Genomic DNA, 18690 nt, shown 5'->3' with positions numbered 1-18690 from the left:
AGAGGATATTATTCTTTTTTGTTATTCCTCCCAGGGTCTTGATCATTTGAATATTTCCAAAAAAAGAGAATTCATTAATGTCTAATGCATAAAAAAATAAAACAAAACAAAGCCTATGCATAAAGTAAAATGAGGTTTGAACATTTTTACATGGTGAATTAACAACCTCAAAAATAAAGACCATGTTAGAAAAAAGGAAACAGAACAGTGTTGGGTAGTCACTGAAAGAAGTGGCAGATAAAGGCAAATGCTACTGGCTCAAAAGCTGCATATTTATAGTTATTACACTCCGAATGAACCTCCTTTTCATGCAGATAAATTCAAGAAGAGCTTTGAAAGCACTCCAGGAGACTTTGGATGAATGTTTCCTCTCTTTGACTATCTCTAAAGAGAAAAGCACAAGTGTTTTATAAGTGGCAGCTTTAGACGTCTACACTCTGCCTGATCTGAAACAAAAAAAGGAAAGTAAAACATAAGTTTGAGTTTGGATTTTTCTGTTACGGTATCTGGCTGCAGACGCACATCAGCAGGGCAGAAAAGTGAGCGGTACAGTCTCCATTTGTACATAGGCAGCAATCAGACCCAGCGTGATTTGAGTGACTGAAAAGGTGATAATTAAGCCACATTAAATGAAGCATCTTCAATCCAAGATTCATGCAGCGCAAAAAAGAAAGACTGCTTTGTTATTTGTGCAGAAAATGGAAGAAAAAAAACATCACAGTTTGGTCTTTATCTGAGCTTTTTAGAGCATGAAGCACAAGTTTTGTCTGCAATAAATGAATTGCAAAGCCCTTTGTAATCTATAAGTTTGACAAATTTAATGAAGGCTGTTGGTTTATATAACATCAATGCCGCTTATTAAGATAAAAATTTTTTTTTTTCCTGCAGTTATTGTAAAAGGTTAAAAAACAACACTGGGATGTAAACATATGACGGAGTATTAGGGCCATCAAAAAAAAAAAAAAAAAGTAAAATTACGAGTTTTTGAGTTGTAAATTTATGAGAAAAAACTCGTAAATTTACGATATTAACTGGAAGTGAGCATGCAGAGCAGCAGGTGAACGCCGCGCAGCAACAGAGCAGACCGACTATAAACTCAGTTGAACAGGTGATCTGAATGAGCTCAAACGTTCCAAATATCTGGAAGCTCATTTGTTTGATTTACAACTTATTAAAGTTTTATTTATTGATGGTTGGTTTGCAGGATCCCTGCAGCCCGATGAAGCCATCGGTGTCCACTTCAATCCTTTCTTCCTCCACCCAAAACAAGATCTCTACGTTTGTGTGCCGCTTCCGTCTGAGGAGGAGGATCACTTTTTTCTGGCATTTGTAACGTTCTAATGCTAATATAATAGACTATTTTCATTCATCTTTGTTGTTTAATGATATAACGGGACGTTTACTTCCGCATTGGTGTTCGGATCTGATGACAGGTTCATGACGTAAGGTGACAGATGAACTTCAGGGTTTGTGAATGAAAAGGAGAATAAAAGCTGCAGCGATCCTCTGCACCCAAACATGTCTCTGAGCTCCTTATTTTACATATGAAACTCCGCTTTACTGACACTGAACTTCGGAAAGCCGTCTCTACTGACAATAATCTGATTTTGAGTCGCCAAAGGTTCAGAATCTCTTTGTTTTAAACCTATAATAATCCGAAAAAAAGCTTCACAAAAGGCTCCACATCTTTCATCTTCAAGCGATGCTCCGATAAACGTCAACTTTGGTGTTTTCTCCTTGTTAATCTATGACTTTTGTCTCGTAAAATTACTTTTTTTTTTTTTTTTGGTGGCCCTACTTTTTTTTTTTTTTTGGTGGCCCTAAAACTCTGTCGAATAAACAGTCCCCCACATCTCCATTTTTTTATGGAATTCCTCATTTTTTTGTGTCCAGTGCCTTGGGGGTGTTACCTTTATGATTAAACAAGTGCCACCACAAATGTAAAAGATAAAGGCTTAACAGCAGTTACAACTGCTGTACATAAAATGGATAATGCAATAATCTGCTGATGTGGCCTTGAGCAGTTCATTAAACCTGCGTTTATTTTTTTTTCTGAATATCCGCTGCAGTTTGTTGCTTTAGTGGCAGACGTTTCCCGTATTCACCATGGGAATTGTTTGTCGTTAGAGAGGCCTTTTGCTGCGTTAAACATCCGATTTATGGTGAGAATGTGAGCTTAAAACCACGAGCGTGTGATGATAAAGGCAAAATTCACTGTGTGGCCTTCTGTTGGTAATAACATGCGTACTTTTGCTTGTGTGTATGGAGCTGGTTGAGTGCTGTCTTGTTGCATTATAAAGGAGCAGAGGCTGAAGGAGGCTGTTGACATTTGAGGGTCAAGGAACAGGGTGATGGATTATAGGACGCCTTTGTTGCCACCTGTGTGATCCAGCTGTAAAGACGTTGTTATGTTGTGCCCTGTAACCCAGGATTTCCTCCATCTAAAGGTTAAATAGTGATATGGCCGCCTGGATTAACCTCTTTATGTCTACAAAGAGGGAACATGAATTTATGCTCTTGGATTACTATTTTGCATCTTTTTTCTGCACCTTTCCATTGGCATACATGGCATCCACCAAAGTAAATTTGTGCATCTTTGTGTGTGATGCTGTCAGGCAGGCAGGCAGAAAGACCAGGCAGACAGCTCCCATTGCTCTTTTGAATGCGAGCAAAGTGTCTGCCAGCGCGTCGACAGGCTCACAAGTAGAAATACTGGGTATAATCTCAAGCCGCGATGTCATGACCTGTCTGACTAAATGTCGGCAGTCAGCGTCTATTAGGCAGCGGTTTTAAGGTGACAGTATCATCAGACTGGGCCTCAGGGATGATCTGTCTAATAGAAACAGAGTGGTCTTCTTTTTTCGTGCCGACATTCGTCAGCATGGTGGTTAATAAAGTTCAGAAGAATGCAGCCTGGATATTTACAGATGAAGTGTAATATGAGCAACAAAGACCAAAATGAGGAGGTTTTGGTGAAAAACGAGGCTTATACTTTGGGGTTAAACCTACACATCTGTGAATTGGTAAGCTTTATAGAGAGGCTTAGTTAATGAAGCGTTATCAAATACATTTTAATGACTTCAACAATTTATCAATGTCAGCCTGGTGAAGATGGAGATAGGGTAATGATTAGACTTCTACATCTTAAATGATTTCGTCTTGTTAAGAGCTAATTCTGCCAAACCAAAGCATATTCGACCATTGCAGGGGTGGGGGGCCTTTTAGACCTGGAATTCAAATTCTACTTTACTTAAAGAATACTTTTCCTGCTACAGAACACATCAATGGTCTTTACAAAACAAATGGGTAAATAAATGAATGGCATTCATAATGAAAGCCACCTTTCACACACACAAATACAATCTTCAAGAACAAACAGGGAAAAGCAGTGCAGAAAATCAAATTTATATGTGTGGATAATTAAAAACTACTTAAAAGCTAAGCAATAAAGATGAGTTTGATGTTTTTTGCCCACCTTTGCTCTAGAAGTTTCTAGAACAGCACAATAAGTCAATCTTAACTTTACACCATGTACACCATATTGGTCATCATTGATTCCATCAACACCAGAAAAAACTAATAATTTAAAGCCTCACATGGTCTGAAAATTTGATCAAGTATATAATTAAACATTGTGTTTGCTATGAGGGCAACAGTATGAACACAAGTAGCTAAACAAGATCAACAAAGCCAAATAATGAATCCACTGAACAACTAGGAATTTCTATAAACAGACCCAAAGTTAAGCCCTATCAGCTCACACTGTAATGCCTTTGCAGCTTTTGCATGTTTTTGAAGGTGAAAGCCCAACCTTTTACTTAATAATCAGTGCACACATTTTTTTATGAAGCACCAAACGAAATTGATCGCATGACCATTGTCACTAGCTCTCATCGCTACCCACAGCTTATTGTGTCTCATTTTGCAGCCACAGAACCTGGACAGTCATTGGGCTGAGCGAGCATCAACTCAAAGACTATTGAGCCATAGCTGAAATTGAGTCATGGAGCTGCACAATGATCTCAAGCACATCAGCAAAACCCCAGCATAAAGGCTAAAAAGGAAGAGACGCCACATTCAGTCCAGACAGAGTCCACACCGAAACAGCGATGCATGAGTGAATGCCTGGAAACTCCAAGGAACTGATGTGCTAAAATAAAAGCCAAAGAGGATGTGGAGCACCTTCATAAAAGTTTTATTTTTAATACTGATGGGGTAAAACATTGCAGTGTGCATGGCTGTGTTTATGTATTTTTGTGCAGGTGTGTACCAGAGTCAGAGCGGTGCCCATCCAGCATTAATGTTGCAGCTCGGGGAGACAGAGATTGATAGTCATGCAGCAGCAGAAGGTCAAGGGTACAGGCAGCTCAGCCACAGCTCAGAGCACCAGCAGCACAAACCCATCAGCACTGAAGGACAACCCTGCTCCTATTTGAAGACACAAAACATACTCCTGAATATTCAAATTGATCTTTAGTTGGGTAGTTTTTGTAAAAAAGAAAAGTGAAAACATCTGTTTGATTATAATGTAGAAACATTGAATAATTTAATACCAGCTGGATTGATAGAAGACTGCTGTTTTAATATCCTTTTAGAAGATTTCACATGTATTTCATTATGGATGCAAACTCAGTTAAATTAATAAAACGAAGAAAAGAATAGTTATGGTTATCATTTTGTTTACTAAACGATTGAAAGTGAAAGCTGCAAACATGTTAAATAGGCTTCACCTTCTCTTGCAACTGTCAATAGTGCTACAGCAGCAGCAGCAGCTCTTACAGCACTGGAGTGGCTGTGAAATGACATTTCCATTCAGACTGCATTTCAACTATAGGTTTTTCCAAGTCTAAGGGACATACAATATGTAGTAATTTCCATGTCTCTCCATCAAAGCAAATGTTCTGGTTTCCCCATATTAGTGGAGCCGGTTAGGTTGATATCTCAGACAAATTGTGCATTTGGTGGTACAAGTGCCAAATTTGTCATGGATGTACTTTAGGTTCCCCACTTTCAGAAAATCATGTTAGCCACGAGAAAAATCCAAAAATTGCAGACATTTTTAGAATGGCGGCCATAAACTCAAAAATATTAGATATCTATTTGGCCCAGTCTCAACAATATGGGCTATTAATGTGTCCAGTGAACTCATTCTCATGTTCTAGAAACCAGTCTAAGATGTTTCCAGCTTTATGAGATCCTGCTGGAAGACGCGATCAGAAGATGGTACACTGTGGTCAAAGAGGGAGGGACATGGTCACCAACAATACTCAGGTTGGCTGTGGTGTTGTAACAATGCTCAACTGATATTAAGGGGCCAAATTTTTCTCATAGCAACAGTGTATTTCGGAAATGGGATTTTAGGGTACATCTATGTCAAATTTGGTGCTTGTACAACAAAAGACAGGATTATTTCAATAACTGCTTATATATTGTATGTGCTTTGGGAAGGCTGTTGATTGGCAATGGTCAAGAATAGAGTCTGTTCAAACCTCCCCAGTTTATGCAGATAACCACAGTAAAATTTGGTTATTTCGCTTATTGACAGTGTGTGAGTGAGTCATGGCTGTTCATTTTTGCCTTCATGAACTTTTCTACGATTGCTCCCGACTTGACTGCAAATGATAGATTCGGAGCTTAAATTAAAGGTTCTCTATTATTAGAAACCTGTTTCAAGATGTCATTTAGCTGACTGAATGTGCTGTTTTGACAACTTTTGCTGCGCCCAAATCAAAGCATCCAATCGAAAAGGTATTTTTTTTTAAACACAAATAGATTTGTGCTTTTATCCACAATGACAGTTTCACACTGACCTCATTTCCTCACAGGGATAACTGAGATGACAAGTCAAAGGAAGGCACCCCCAACACACACAGGCATGTCTCCAACTGCTGCTGCAACAAAGACACTTTTGAAACCAATTATAGCAACAATTACCAGCTTATTAAATAAATAAACTTTAGCAATATATATTGATATGGAAAAATCTTACTTTCCCATTTATGTTAATTTTTTTCATGATATCCAACATCAATGTGTTGTGACCCAATGGGTTGTTACTAAAATGAACTATAGGGAAACACTAAACAGAGAGAATGAAAGACACTGTGATCAACAAGTTACAAAAACAGTTTTTCCTTTTTGAAATAATAATGATACATTTTATTTTAAGCGCCTTTCAGGTCACCCAAGGTCGCTGTACAAGGCTAAAAAATAAGAAAAAAATCAGAATAATACAGCAACAAGAAATTAATAGAATAAAACATGAATAATAAAAAGAAAAATCAAGGTAAAACATCGATATGACATAATAAAAACAGGATAGAAAAACAACAGACAAAATGAAATGTTAACTAAATGGATTAACTGTATGATTGTTTGAAGAGATAAGTTTTGAGTTTGGATTTGAACAGTGGCAGAGACTCAATATTGTGTAGATTGGGAGGAAGAGAATTCCATAGCTGGGGGGCGGAGCGACTGAAAGCTCTGCCCCCCATGGTGACAAGACGGGCAGATGGGACATGGAGCCAGAGAGAGGAAGAGGAGCGGAGAGAGCGGGAGGAAGTGGAAATGTGCAGAAGATCAGAAATGTAGGGTGGAGCCAGGTTATGGAGTGCTTTGAAGGTTATGAGGACAATCTTAAAACTAATCATTTGTTTTATGGGAAACCAATGTAAGTTTTGGAGAAGGCGTGATGTGGTGGGATAACGGAGTCCTGGTGATGATGCGGGTTGCAACATTTCAGAGAAGCTGCTGTTTCTAGAGAGATTTATTGGGCAAATCAAACAGGGGGGAATTACAGTAAACGATTCGAGAAGTGACAAGACTATGAACAAGTACAGCAGTTTAATGACTGTCCATTGTCCACTGAAACCACTTGCCCCAGGACATGCCTTCTCTTCCACCAGCCCATGGCTTTTATACGTCTCAGCTGATTAGCCAAAACACTATCAGCTGGCCTCAATCAGCCGATCCTTACCAGCTGATTTAGTTAGAAAAACAACCGTTCACACATAAAATTGTAAATTTTTGTTATTTAAAACTGAACTTTTTTCAATTTATGTCTCTAAAATGCTAAATTTGGTTTTCTGCCTTTAAGTCTTGTATGGTTTTGTTCTCCATGTGTACAGCACTGTGGGCCTCCTTGGCTGGTGGTGGAATGTGCTTTATAAATAAAAAAAGTAAGATGATGATGATGAATAATGTTTGTTGTTTAAAATCTTTTGCTCAACATTAAACTTTAGATTTATCATTGCTGTTGGTTGTTTTATATTGTGGTTTCACTTGTAGAATCAGTCCAATTATGGGTCTCAGGGGATTCAATATTGAGCTGTCGCGCAAGATCACCTCCCGAACAAACAGCTCTTTTCCTCTTTAAGTAAAAATAAACAAAAGATAAATCTGCAGAGTCCTGCAGCCATTTTTAGTTTGACCAAAAGATCCTGGGAAGGGAACGGATCTGAATGAGAACTCTTCTCACATTCATTGCAGCTCATAATTACGCATCACCACACTCCATAACCCTTGTGCTATCCTCTGACCCCACCCTTACATTGACGTGTTATCCCTACCATAACAAAGGTGGATAAAGGTGAAGAGGATTTTATGTATTCCATGGACACCAGTGAAGATCACAAATCCTTGAAGATAAAAGATTCAGCGCACTGTCTTCTGGGGTCTAGATGACCCAACTTCCAATGTCAAAGTGCCTAGGATTGCACAAGGGTTAACCCTAACTCTGTTCTTCAATGATTTGTGATCTTCACTGGTGTCCATGGATTACATGAAATCCTCCACACCTTTATCCACCTCTGTCATGTTAGGCAGTGGCGGTTCTACACTAACTTACTCCCTGGGCGAGTAACACCCCCCCTTCCCCCGCACACATACAAAATTTTACAATATCCTTTTGTGTTCCATATCTTGTATTTGGCCACTTTACACAAAAAATGCATGAATTTTCTAGACTCGTATTACAGGGGGGTCAAACTCAGTCACACAGCAGGCCTAAATTAAAAACACGCTTTAGGTTTTGGGCAGAAGAAGACAAACATTTACTGAACACACTAAAGCTAAACTTTGAAACCTTCTAAACGTTTAATACTGAACTTTTGAACATAAATATGAATAAAAACAGGAACATTAATCCGGGATAACTCAAGTTAAACCTTAAATATGTGCACGTTGGGTCTGCTGTGTCGGAGCGGGGAGTTGTGGGAAATAATCTCCATTGCCTGCTTTGGTCGAAATTGGGTTGAGCACGGGTTTTTCTTGTGCCTAATTCCTTTTCATGTGGCTGTTTTACGTTGTTTCACTCTTAGTTATTTCACTCTTAGTTAATTCATCCTTTTTTTTTGCACCATAAGTGTGGAGAGGGGAGAGAATGAAGACAGTGGTGCGATGTTAGGAGTCAGATGTGTCAAAAAATAAGAGTGCAAAGTGCCGGCTGTTGCAGGTATGTCAAAATAAAAGTCTCCGATTTGACTTAGGTATTTCCTTGTGTATAACAATGCGGGCACGGAAAATGCCGCCCCCTATGAAGTGCCTCCCTGGGCCACCGCCCACCTCGCACATATAAAAAACCGCCACTAATGGTAGGGATAACACGTCTATGGTCATCTTGACCCCATAGGATAGCACAAGGGTTAATCCCAGTCTGTCTAAAAAAATATGTAAAAAGAATTTTCTGCCATTGCATTTTGGATCATGAGGTCATTCAATGAATCAGAAAAAAGACAACATTTTTTTAACATAAATACAAAAAAGCAACATAGGTCATAAAAATTACCTCTGGTAAATTTTCTAAAATAAACAACCCACAGTAAGTCTTAAATTACCCAATGAGAGTCTTACATATTTAAATTTAAAACATTTTACATTTAATTCCAAATCTATTTTTGCACAAACATGATTGGTCGATAGCAGTCATACATTTTTCATGTCACGGAAAAATCTAGTATAAACCCATTTCCTTGTGTCAACATCACAGTCAATTGTGGAAATTTTCCCTAGCAACCAGTGTTTACATGTGCCACCTATTTATCTATAGCTTCTGTAACCCCCGTTACAAATACACTCAGTAATGATATAAAAAGGTCAATAAATATTAATAAACAACATGATAAAAACAGCTAAAAGTTGTGAGGATAAAAATATAAATAGTATTCACATTAATAATTTATAGGTTTTATTACTATTTTTGTTTAAAAAGAGAAATTGTTTTTGTTGTCGATAAAGTTTAAAGTTTTTTCAAGAGCCCTCCCCAACCTGTGCGGCGCGTAGCGGAGAGATAGGCCTGTTTAGGGCAGAGACAGCAAGCACGCGCAGCAGAGTAGCCATTAGCTGAAAAACTACGGTGAAAAACTAAAATAACGGTGCAAACCTGTTGTCTAGCCAGACCGGAAGAGGGGTGTGAGCCAAATAAGATTTTATGCCATTACGAGACGAGTTTTGGTGAGTTTTGTTTTGTATTTTGCCTACTTTTGTGGCGTGGGTTTTGCCGTGATGAGGCGAGCCCAGTTGAGACCAATTTAAGTTGTGAAAAGATGACAAAACAGTACTTTTGAGATATTTATAATTTTCTTTGACACTTCGAAACATGAATGTATTTTATTTGATGTATTTTGGGTATATTTTGTGTGAAAAGAAGCTAATTTTGCAAGTAGAGTTGGATGTATGAAAAAGAAAAAAGAGCAGCCGCCATTTTAAGTTTCTAAAGAGTCACGTAGCCTTCTAGTGCGGCTCCGCTTTCATTTTGGAGTGGTTTTATTTTGCATATGGACTAAAATTATTTTTATGGCCTGTCCTGCAGGCCAGGTTTTTGAGTCCCCCCGAGAGTAATTGGGAGACGGTTCCGGACCGGATCGTTCTGGACTTCTCCTGATCCATGGATGGCGAGCCTACCCAAGGAGCACGATAATCCGGACTGCCTGTAGAGCATCACGTGGTCCTTTACTTTTCCTCACTACTACAAAATCTCTGCCAAGGTCGCGGTAGGAGATTGAACACTAACTGTGGATCCAATATACTTTAAAGGAGCACTACCAAAACTGGATACGTCTGCTAACAAACTTTAAAGGATTTTGCTAAGCAATTGGACATTTAGAAAAACAGTTCTTTGTTTGCTTTGCATATTGAATTGTCTTTTGTTTGATATCTGATATTTTGTAACTTTAAAGGATACTTTTGGTGTAAATTTAAAGTGACAAAACTGATTTACAAAAAAGTGAAAAGGGTAAATATAGTGAACTCAAAAGAAAGCTTAAACTAAATTTAAGTTAAATAAATTTAGTTCTGTAACTAAAATCCCTTTAAAACAAATGACCGGTCATCTTTAATTAAAATAGATTGAAACTGAAATTAACTTGAACAAAACCTTTTATTTGAACTTTAACAGAAAAAGTAAAGGAAAAAACAACATAAAGGGTGTTGAAAAGGTGTCTTAACATTACTTAAGAACCAAATTTGTATGTTTATTGTTGTTTGTCAATTGTTCAGTAAACTGCCGGCTTTTTCCATTCTACCTTTTTATTGACTCGTGGCTCTTTTATTCAATACACACCACTCCGTGCGAACCTATATTTGGTCCAGTAGCCTGACTACCTCTGCCTAATAGCATAGGTGCTACAAATTCTTGGCGAGCCAGCCAGGAGTGGTTCGTAAATAATTTTCAGAGCTCAAATTTGACTAAGAACTGAACAAAAAATGGAAGCCGTGCAACGAAGTAATGTTAAGATACCGAACTCACTTCTTATTACTGGTTTAACTGACACTGAATCTGATGAAGAGCTTTTTGACTTCCTCAAACAATATGGGTCCATTCAGACAATGGTACCTGTAGATCCCCCGTGTCCAGAAAAGGGCAAGCAGTCCTTTCTTGAGTACGCGTCCAGTGCACCAGTCCAGGCATTATCTAGCTTACTGCCATACAGATTCTCACCCAAGAACAAACCTGACATACTTTACCTTGTCGAAGCATTAAGCTCAGTTTACAGCCCCGTAGTTAGCAAGACAGCTACTCAGACTTACCTGACTGAACTGAGAGACATTGCAAGACTGACAGGTAAAGACTTTGCAGACTTACTGAGAGACGAACTTTCCTCTATAAGCCAAGTAGTTAACCCTGACGAAAATGACTCAGGTGACCGCCAGGACTCACCCCAAGTCCCTGACACGAATGCTCCTCTCAGTCCTCTGCAAGAGAACCCACCAACTCTTGAACCAGTCCACCCACTGATCCAAGCTCCAGTTGAGAATCCCCCACGAGTGCAGGTCAGTGTTAAGACACCCACTCTCAAACCTTCTGAAGTAAACCCACCAGAGCTTCAGAAAGTAATAGTGGAACATGTGCTGAGAACTGAAGACTTCAATGCTCAGATGAACACTCCTTTCAGATTGAGACCCTTTTCAGGGCGCTGTCCCCACCCAAACAACGAAGTCGACTATGAGAGCTGGCGCTCGAGTGTGGAACTCCTTTTAAAAGACCCCAGACAGCCTGATTCATGCAAATCCAGGAGGCTCTTGGAAAGTCTCTCTTCACCTGCTGTCGATCTGGTGAAGCACATACCTACAGAGTCACCTCCTTCCACCTACTTGAAAATACTCGACTCTGCCTTCGGTACGGTTGAAGATGGAGACGACCTCTTTGCCAAATACTTGAACACTGTGCAGAATAATGGTGAGGCACCATCGTCTTACCTCCAGCGTCTTCAAGTCATGCTGAACACCACGTTCATAAGAGGTGGTGTTCCTGCTGGTGAACTAGACAAGCAGCTGTTAAAGCAGTTCATAAGAGGCTGTTGGGACAATGAGCTAATAGCAGAGCTCCAACTCGAACAGAAAAGGCAAATTCCACCTAACTTTTCCGAACTCCTTCTCATGCTCCGGACTGCTGAGAAAAGGCGCACAGCGAAAATGTCGCGCATGAAACAGCACTTGAATACAACAAAACCAAAAGTGTTTTCCAACTACCAAGGCGCTCAGTCCCAAAGTCCAGAGCGAGATACATCAAAAACTGTTGACTCCCTTTCTGAAATACAAGACCTCAAGAAGCAGATCGCCAATCTGCAGTCCCATCTTGCATCTCTAAAGAACAAAAAAGACTCAAACAGTAAAGTCAAGTCAAAATCCACAAACTCGACCAAGACAAAAGTCCCCCCTGAAAGTTTCAAAACTCCAAAGCCACAGCCTTCAGAACAAAAATCAGAACCTCATCCAAGAAATCGTCCAAAGCCCTGGTACTGCTTCAGATGTGGGGAGGACGGGCACATCAAGCCCCAGTGTGAAAATGAGCCAAACTCTCCCCTAGTTGCTGAAAAAAGGAAACTCTTAAGAGACAAGCAGATGGCATGGGACAAAGTGAATGGACAAGAACCTACTTTTTTAAACTAAAGAGGGCTCCAGTTGTGGGACAAATTGGAGCTGAGCCAAAGACAAAGAGTCCCAAGGAAAAGAAACGCGTCTTGAACTTCCACACACAAGCTGAAATGTCACTTTCTCTTCCAAAAGGTCTTGTTGGAGCGAAGTGCACTGCCCAAGTAGCCATTGACGATCATGTGTGCAGCTGTCTATTAGACACGGGCTCGCAAGTAACGACGATCTCCCAATCCTTCTACGAAGAAAAACTGTCTCACTTACCTGTCCACAGCTTAAACGACCTGCTGGAGGTAGAAGGAGCGAACGGCCAGAATGTCCCCTACCTTGGCTTTATCGAAACTGCCATCACGTTCCCCAAGAGTTCATTGGGTGCGGACATTGAAGTGCCAACACTAGCCCTGATCGTTCCCAACTTAAGCTCCAACTCACCTTCGCTGCTGATAGGTACTAACACCTTGGACATCTTGTATGAGCAGTACGGATTGGTTGTAGATTCCAAAGAAAAACATTCAGTTCCATATGGGTACAAAGTCGTTCTCAAAACACTTGCAGCCAGAAAAAAACACTCCGTTAATTCAGGCTTGGGTGAAGTCAGACTCCACAGTACTGATTGTGAAACTATTGGAGCTGGACAAACAAAAGTTTTGGAAGGATCGATAACTCGCAGAGTACCAGAAACTGGAAAATGGGTGACTGTTGAGGCGCCAACAACCACCTCTTTACCTGGTGGCCTTTTTGTCGAAGATGGGTTAGCAACCCTCCCATCCAAGTTCCCTCGCTGCATACCAGTCATCCTCAAGAACGAATCTGATCATGCCATCACACTCACCCCAAAGACAATCATTGCAGAGATTCATGCTATCCAAAGTGTCCAGCCTGCAAACAATAAAACAGTGAATCCAAAATCTGAGAACAAGTCAAATCTCCAGTTTGATTTTGGTGATTCCCCCATCTCTAGTGAGTGGAAACAAAGAATAACAGACAAGTTAAACTCAATGCCAGAGGTATTTGCCCAACACGAGCTTGACTTTGGTCGTACTGGAAAAATCAAGCACCACATCACTCTCAGCGACCCTACACCTTTCAAACACAGGGCCAGGCCGATACATCCGCAAGACTTGGAGGCAGTACGCAACCACTTGCAACAGCTCCTCCATGCCGGAGTCATTCGCGAGTCTGAATCTCCCTTTTCGTCCCCGATTGTAGTCGTTCGCAAGAAAAATGGAGATGTCAGATTATGCATTGACTACAGAAAGTTAAATCTGCAGACTGTAAAAGACTCGTACGCCTTACCCAATCTCGAGGAGTCTTTCTCGGCTTTAAGTGGATCACACTGGTTTTCGGTCTTAGACCTAAAATCAGGCTTCTATCAGATAGAAATGGAGGAGGCCGATAAACAGAAAACTGCCTTCGTCTGCCCCCTCGGTTTCTTTGAGTTTAATAGAATGCCTCAAGGAATCACAAATGCCCCCAGCACGTTCCAGAGGCTCATGGAGCGTTGCGTGGGAGAGCTCAACCTGAAACAAGCCCTTGTGTTCCTTGACGACCTAATAGTGTTCTCTTCAACCTTGGAGGAACACGAAGAACGCCTCTTGCAAGTCCTGGGTCGTTTGAAAGAGTATGGTCTAAAACTGTCGCCACAAAAGTGCAGGTTTTTCCAGAGCTCCGTAAAGTACCTTGGCCACATCATCTCAGAAAAAGGAATCGAGACTGATCCTGAGAAAATCTCGTCACTCAAAACCTGGCCAAAACCAAACACTTTGAAGGAATTGCGGACATTCTTAGGATTCTGTGGATACTATCGCAGATTCATAAAGGATTATTCAAAGATCATGCGACCTCTCAACCAACTCACAAGCGGATATCCACCTCTGCATAAAAAGACAAGTGCCAAAGCCGGCACAGCCCAATATCATAACCCCAAAGATCCTTTTGGAGCAAGATGGAATGTGGACTGTCAAACAGCATTTGACGAAATCATCGAAAAATTGACAAGTGCCCCAGTGCTCGGGTTTGCCGACCCTACTCTTCCCTTTACCTTGCACACAGACGCAAGCACTTCAGGGTTGGGGGCAGCCCTCTACCAAACACAAGAAGGTCAGAAACGTGTGATCGCCTTCGCAAGCCGCGGGTTGTCAAAGTGTGAAGCTAAGTACCCTGCACACAAGTTAGAATTTCTCGCGCTAAAATGGGCAGTTACCGAAAAATTCCAAGATTACCTTTACGGACGCCCTTTCCTTGTGATCACTGACAGCAACCCCTTAACGTACGTCTTGACCACCGCAAAACTTGACGCTACAAGTTACAGATGGTTAGCTGCGCTGTCCACCTTTGACTTCCAACTGCAATACAGGGCAGGAAAACAAAATCAGGACGCGGACGGACTATCCCGACGCCCACATAGCGCACAACCAGACGACATGCTGTCCAAGAAAGAACTGGAAAGAATCCAACAGTTCACACAAAGGCACCTACCTGACACACCCCATTCAAACCTTGTTGACCAAAGCATAATAAAAGCCATCTGTGAAAAGCACTTTGTCCACCAGTCCACAGACGAACTAGCAGTGTCCATCACTGACAATCCTTTGGTTCTGTCTTTTGCTCTCACTCCCCAAGCCGTCCCCCAAAGCTATGAAGAGGAGGACCAGCTTGGTGGTTTGCCAGTCATTCCTCACTTTACGACATCAGACTTGAAAGAAAAACAACATGCTGATACAAGCATCAGAGAAATAGTCAACCAGATAACGTTGGGAGAAAAACCCCCACCAACTGCAAAAAATGAGCTTCCTGAACTTGGCTTGTTGCTAAGAGAGTGGAACAAGTTAGTCCTTAAAGACGGAGTCCTCTATCGTACCAGACAAGAAAGTGCACAAACGCAGTATCAACTCGTGCTACCACAAGAGTTGAGACCCCTTGTCCTGAAAAGTTTACACGACGACATGGGACACTTAGGTGTCGAAAGGACATGGGACCTGGTGAGAAAGCGATTCTATTGGCCCAAAATGGCCACAGACATTGAGCTCAAGGTCAAGACTTGCGAACGTTGCACACGTCGCAAAGCCCGACCAGAAAAAGCCGCACCTCTCGTGAACATTGTCGTCACCCGTCCACTAGAGTTGGTGTGCATCGACTTTCTAAGTCTAGAGCCAGATTCGAGCAACACGAAGGATGTGTTGGTGATTACAGACCACTTCACGAAGTATGCGCTCGCCTTGCCAACTCCAAACCAAAAGGCGCGCACAGTTGCTCGATTCCTCTGGGAAAACTTCATCTCTCACTATGGTTTTCCCGAGAGACTTCATAGTGACCAGGGTCCGGACTTCGAGTCTCGCACGATAAAGGAGCTCTGTCAGCTGGCTGGTATTCGAAAAGTACGAACTACTCCTTACCATCCGAGAGGGAACCCTGTTGAACGGTTCAACAGGACCCTCCTCGGCATGCTTGGCACACTGGAGAATCACAAGAAAACACACTGGCGCGAACACGTCCGACCCTTAGTACATGCTTATAATTGTACAAAGAATGAGGTGACGGGGTTTACCCCATATGAACTAATGTTTGGCCGACAGCCCCGGCTACCCGTCGACCTCGCGTTCGGTCTGCCAGTTGACCATCAGCCAAGTTCCCACTCAGAGTACGTTCGCAACCTCAAGTCAAGCCTCGAATCCAGCTACAAAATAGCAACTGAAATGGCAAAGAAATCGGCCAGTCGCAACAAAGCAAGATTTGATAAATGCATTGTTGAGTCCACCTTGAAGGAAGGCGACAGAGTGCTCGTGAGAAACCTTCGTATGCGAGGCAAGCATAAGTTAGCCGACCGCTGGGAACCTGAAGTTTACATCATTGTGAAACAATCAAACAACCTCCCTGTCTATGTTGTTAAACCAGAGACAAGAGACGGTCCTCAAAGAACCCTTCATCGTGACCTGTTATTGCCATGCGGTTTCCTTCCTGCTAGCCCAGAGGAAGCAGAACAAATTGTGAAAGACAAACCAAGGCGACCCAAAACACGCCAACAAACAGAAAGTGTTGAACAAGGGTCCGATTGTGAAGATTCTGATCCTGGCTATTACTACGATTATCATGATCTAGTAGTGGAAACCAAAAGTCCCTACATCCCACCTGACACAGAGAACCCTGAAACCGCTGTAGGGCAAACGCCAGTGGAAACAACCAAAGCTGCTGAAGCTAAAGAGAGTCAACAACTATCGGATGAGACATACTTACCAAGTGAGACAAACCCACCAGAAGAGTCCTTAACCGAACTTGTAGAAAGAAACTTACCTGAAGAGAATCCAATCGAAACTGACGGAGATATCCAAGTCGATACTTACCCTGAAGAAGAAAACCTACCTCAAGTAGATCCTGAAGAGTCCCCTGAAACAGACAGCCAAACCAAAGACATTTCTGAAATGCCCATAGAGATTGTCACTGACACAGACCAGTGCCCAGAAGCCACTGACACTAATGACACCATCACTGATCCCCTAAGACGTTCAAACAGACATAGGGAACCTGCTCAGAGACTGACCTATCCTGAACTAGGTAACCCACTCGTCACTGTAGTCCAGTCTCTATTTCAAAGCTTAGCAGTAGCATTCACTGACTCTTTAAATGCTCCCAAGATGTTAAAGATAGAAACTGTGTGAAACATGTACGAGGACGTGCATGAGAAAAGGAGGGGAGGATGTAACCCCCGTTACAAATACACTCAGTAATGATATAAAAAGGTCAATAAATATTAATAAACAACATGATAAAAACAGCTAAAAGTTGTGAGGATAAAAATATAAATAGTATTCACATTAATAATTTATAGGTTTTATTACTATTTTTGTTTAAAAAGAGAAATTGTTTTTGTTGTCGATAAAGTTTAAAGTTTTTTCAAGAGCCCTCCCCAACCTGTGCGGCGCGTAGCGGAGAGATAGGCCTGTTTAGGGCAGAGACAGCAAGCACGCGCAGCAGAGTAGCCATTAGCTGAAAAACTACGGTGAAAAACTAAAATAACGGTGCAAACCTGTTGTCTAGCCAGACCGGAAGAGGGGTGTGAGCCAAATAAGATTTTATGCCATTACGAGACGAGTTTTGGTGAGTTTTGTTTTGTATTTTGCCTACTTTTGTGGCGTGGGTTTTGCCGTGATGAGGCGAGCCCAGTTGAGACCAATTTAAGTTGTGAAAAGATGACAAAACAGTACTTTTGAGATATTTATAATTTTCTTTGACACTTCGAAACATGAATGTATTTTATTTGATGTATTTTGGGTATATTTTGTGTGAAAAGAAGCTAATTTTGCAAGTAGAGTTGGATGTATGAAAAAGAAAAAAGAGCAGCCGCCATTTTAAGTTTCTAAAGAGTCACGTAGCCTTCTAGTGCGGCTCCGCTTTCATTTTGGAGTGGTTTTATTTTGCATATGGACTAAAATTATTTTTATGGCCTGTCCTGCAGGCCAGGTTTTTGAGTCCCCCCGAGAGTAATTGGGAGACGGTTCCGGACCGGATCGTTCTGGACTTCTCCTGATCCATGGATGGCGAGCCTACCCAAGGAGCACGATAATCCGGACTGCCTGTAGAGCATCACGTGGTCCTTTACTTTTCCTCACTACTACAAAATCTCTGCCAAGGTCGCGGTAGGAGATTGAACACTAACTGTGGATCCAATATACTTTAAAGGAGCACTACCAAAACTGGATACGTCTGCTAACAAACTTTAAAGGATTTTGCTAAGCAATTGGACATTTAGAAAAACAGTTCTTTGTTTGCTTTGCATATTGAATTGTCTTTTGTTTGATATCTGATATTTTGTAACTTTAAAGGATACTTTTGGTGTAAATTTAAAGTGACAAAACTGATTTACAAAAAAGTGAAAAGGGTAAATATAGTGAACTCAAAAGAAAGCTTAAACTAAATTTAAGTTAAATAAATTTAGTTCTGTAACTAAAATCCCTTTAAAACAAATGACCGGTCATCTTTAATTAAAATAGATTGAAACTGAAATTAACTTGAACAAAACCTTTTATTTGAACTTTAACAGAAAAAGTAAAGGAAAAAACAACATAAAGGGTGTTGAAAAGGTGTCTTAACATTACTTAAGAACCAAATTTGTATGTTTATTGTTGTTTGTCAATTGTTCAGTAAACTGCCGGCTTTTTCCATTCTACCTTTTTATTGACTCTTGGCTCTTTTATTCAATACACACCACTCCGTGCGAACCTATATTTGGTCCAGTAGCCTGACTACCTCTGCCTAATAGCATAGGTGCTACACTTCCACTTGGCTTTGCAAAGTTTTTTGTGAACCTAACAGTTTGTTTAAATT

The 18690-nt window shown here is 41.0% G+C and overlaps 1 protein-coding gene and 1 long non-coding RNA gene across 2 annotated transcripts in view; one reads left to right on the top strand and one right to left on the bottom strand.

The window, feature by feature from the left end:
- grin2da (glutamate receptor, ionotropic, N-methyl D-aspartate 2D, a) overlaps window positions 1-18690 on the top strand; it is a 366952-nt gene that overhangs the window by 47947 nt on the left and 300315 nt on the right. The window lies entirely within an intron of this gene.
- On the bottom strand, window positions 1753-5891 carry LOC144995285 (uncharacterized). Its single transcript, XR_013658869.1, has 2 exons — window positions 5811-5891; window positions 1753-4428 (listed from the first exon to the last, which is right to left on the bottom strand). It is a non-coding gene; the product is annotated as an uncharacterized LOC144995285 (long non-coding RNA).

Source organism: Oryzias latipes, chromosome 11 (assembly GCF_053564925.1).
Source record: "Oryzias latipes strain Hd-rR chromosome 11, Olatipes_Hd-rR_3.1".
In the NCBI taxonomy this organism is placed as follows: Eukaryota; Metazoa; Chordata; class Actinopteri; order Beloniformes; family Adrianichthyidae; genus Oryzias; species Oryzias latipes.
This window is presented reverse-complemented; position numbering and strand designations above follow the sequence as displayed.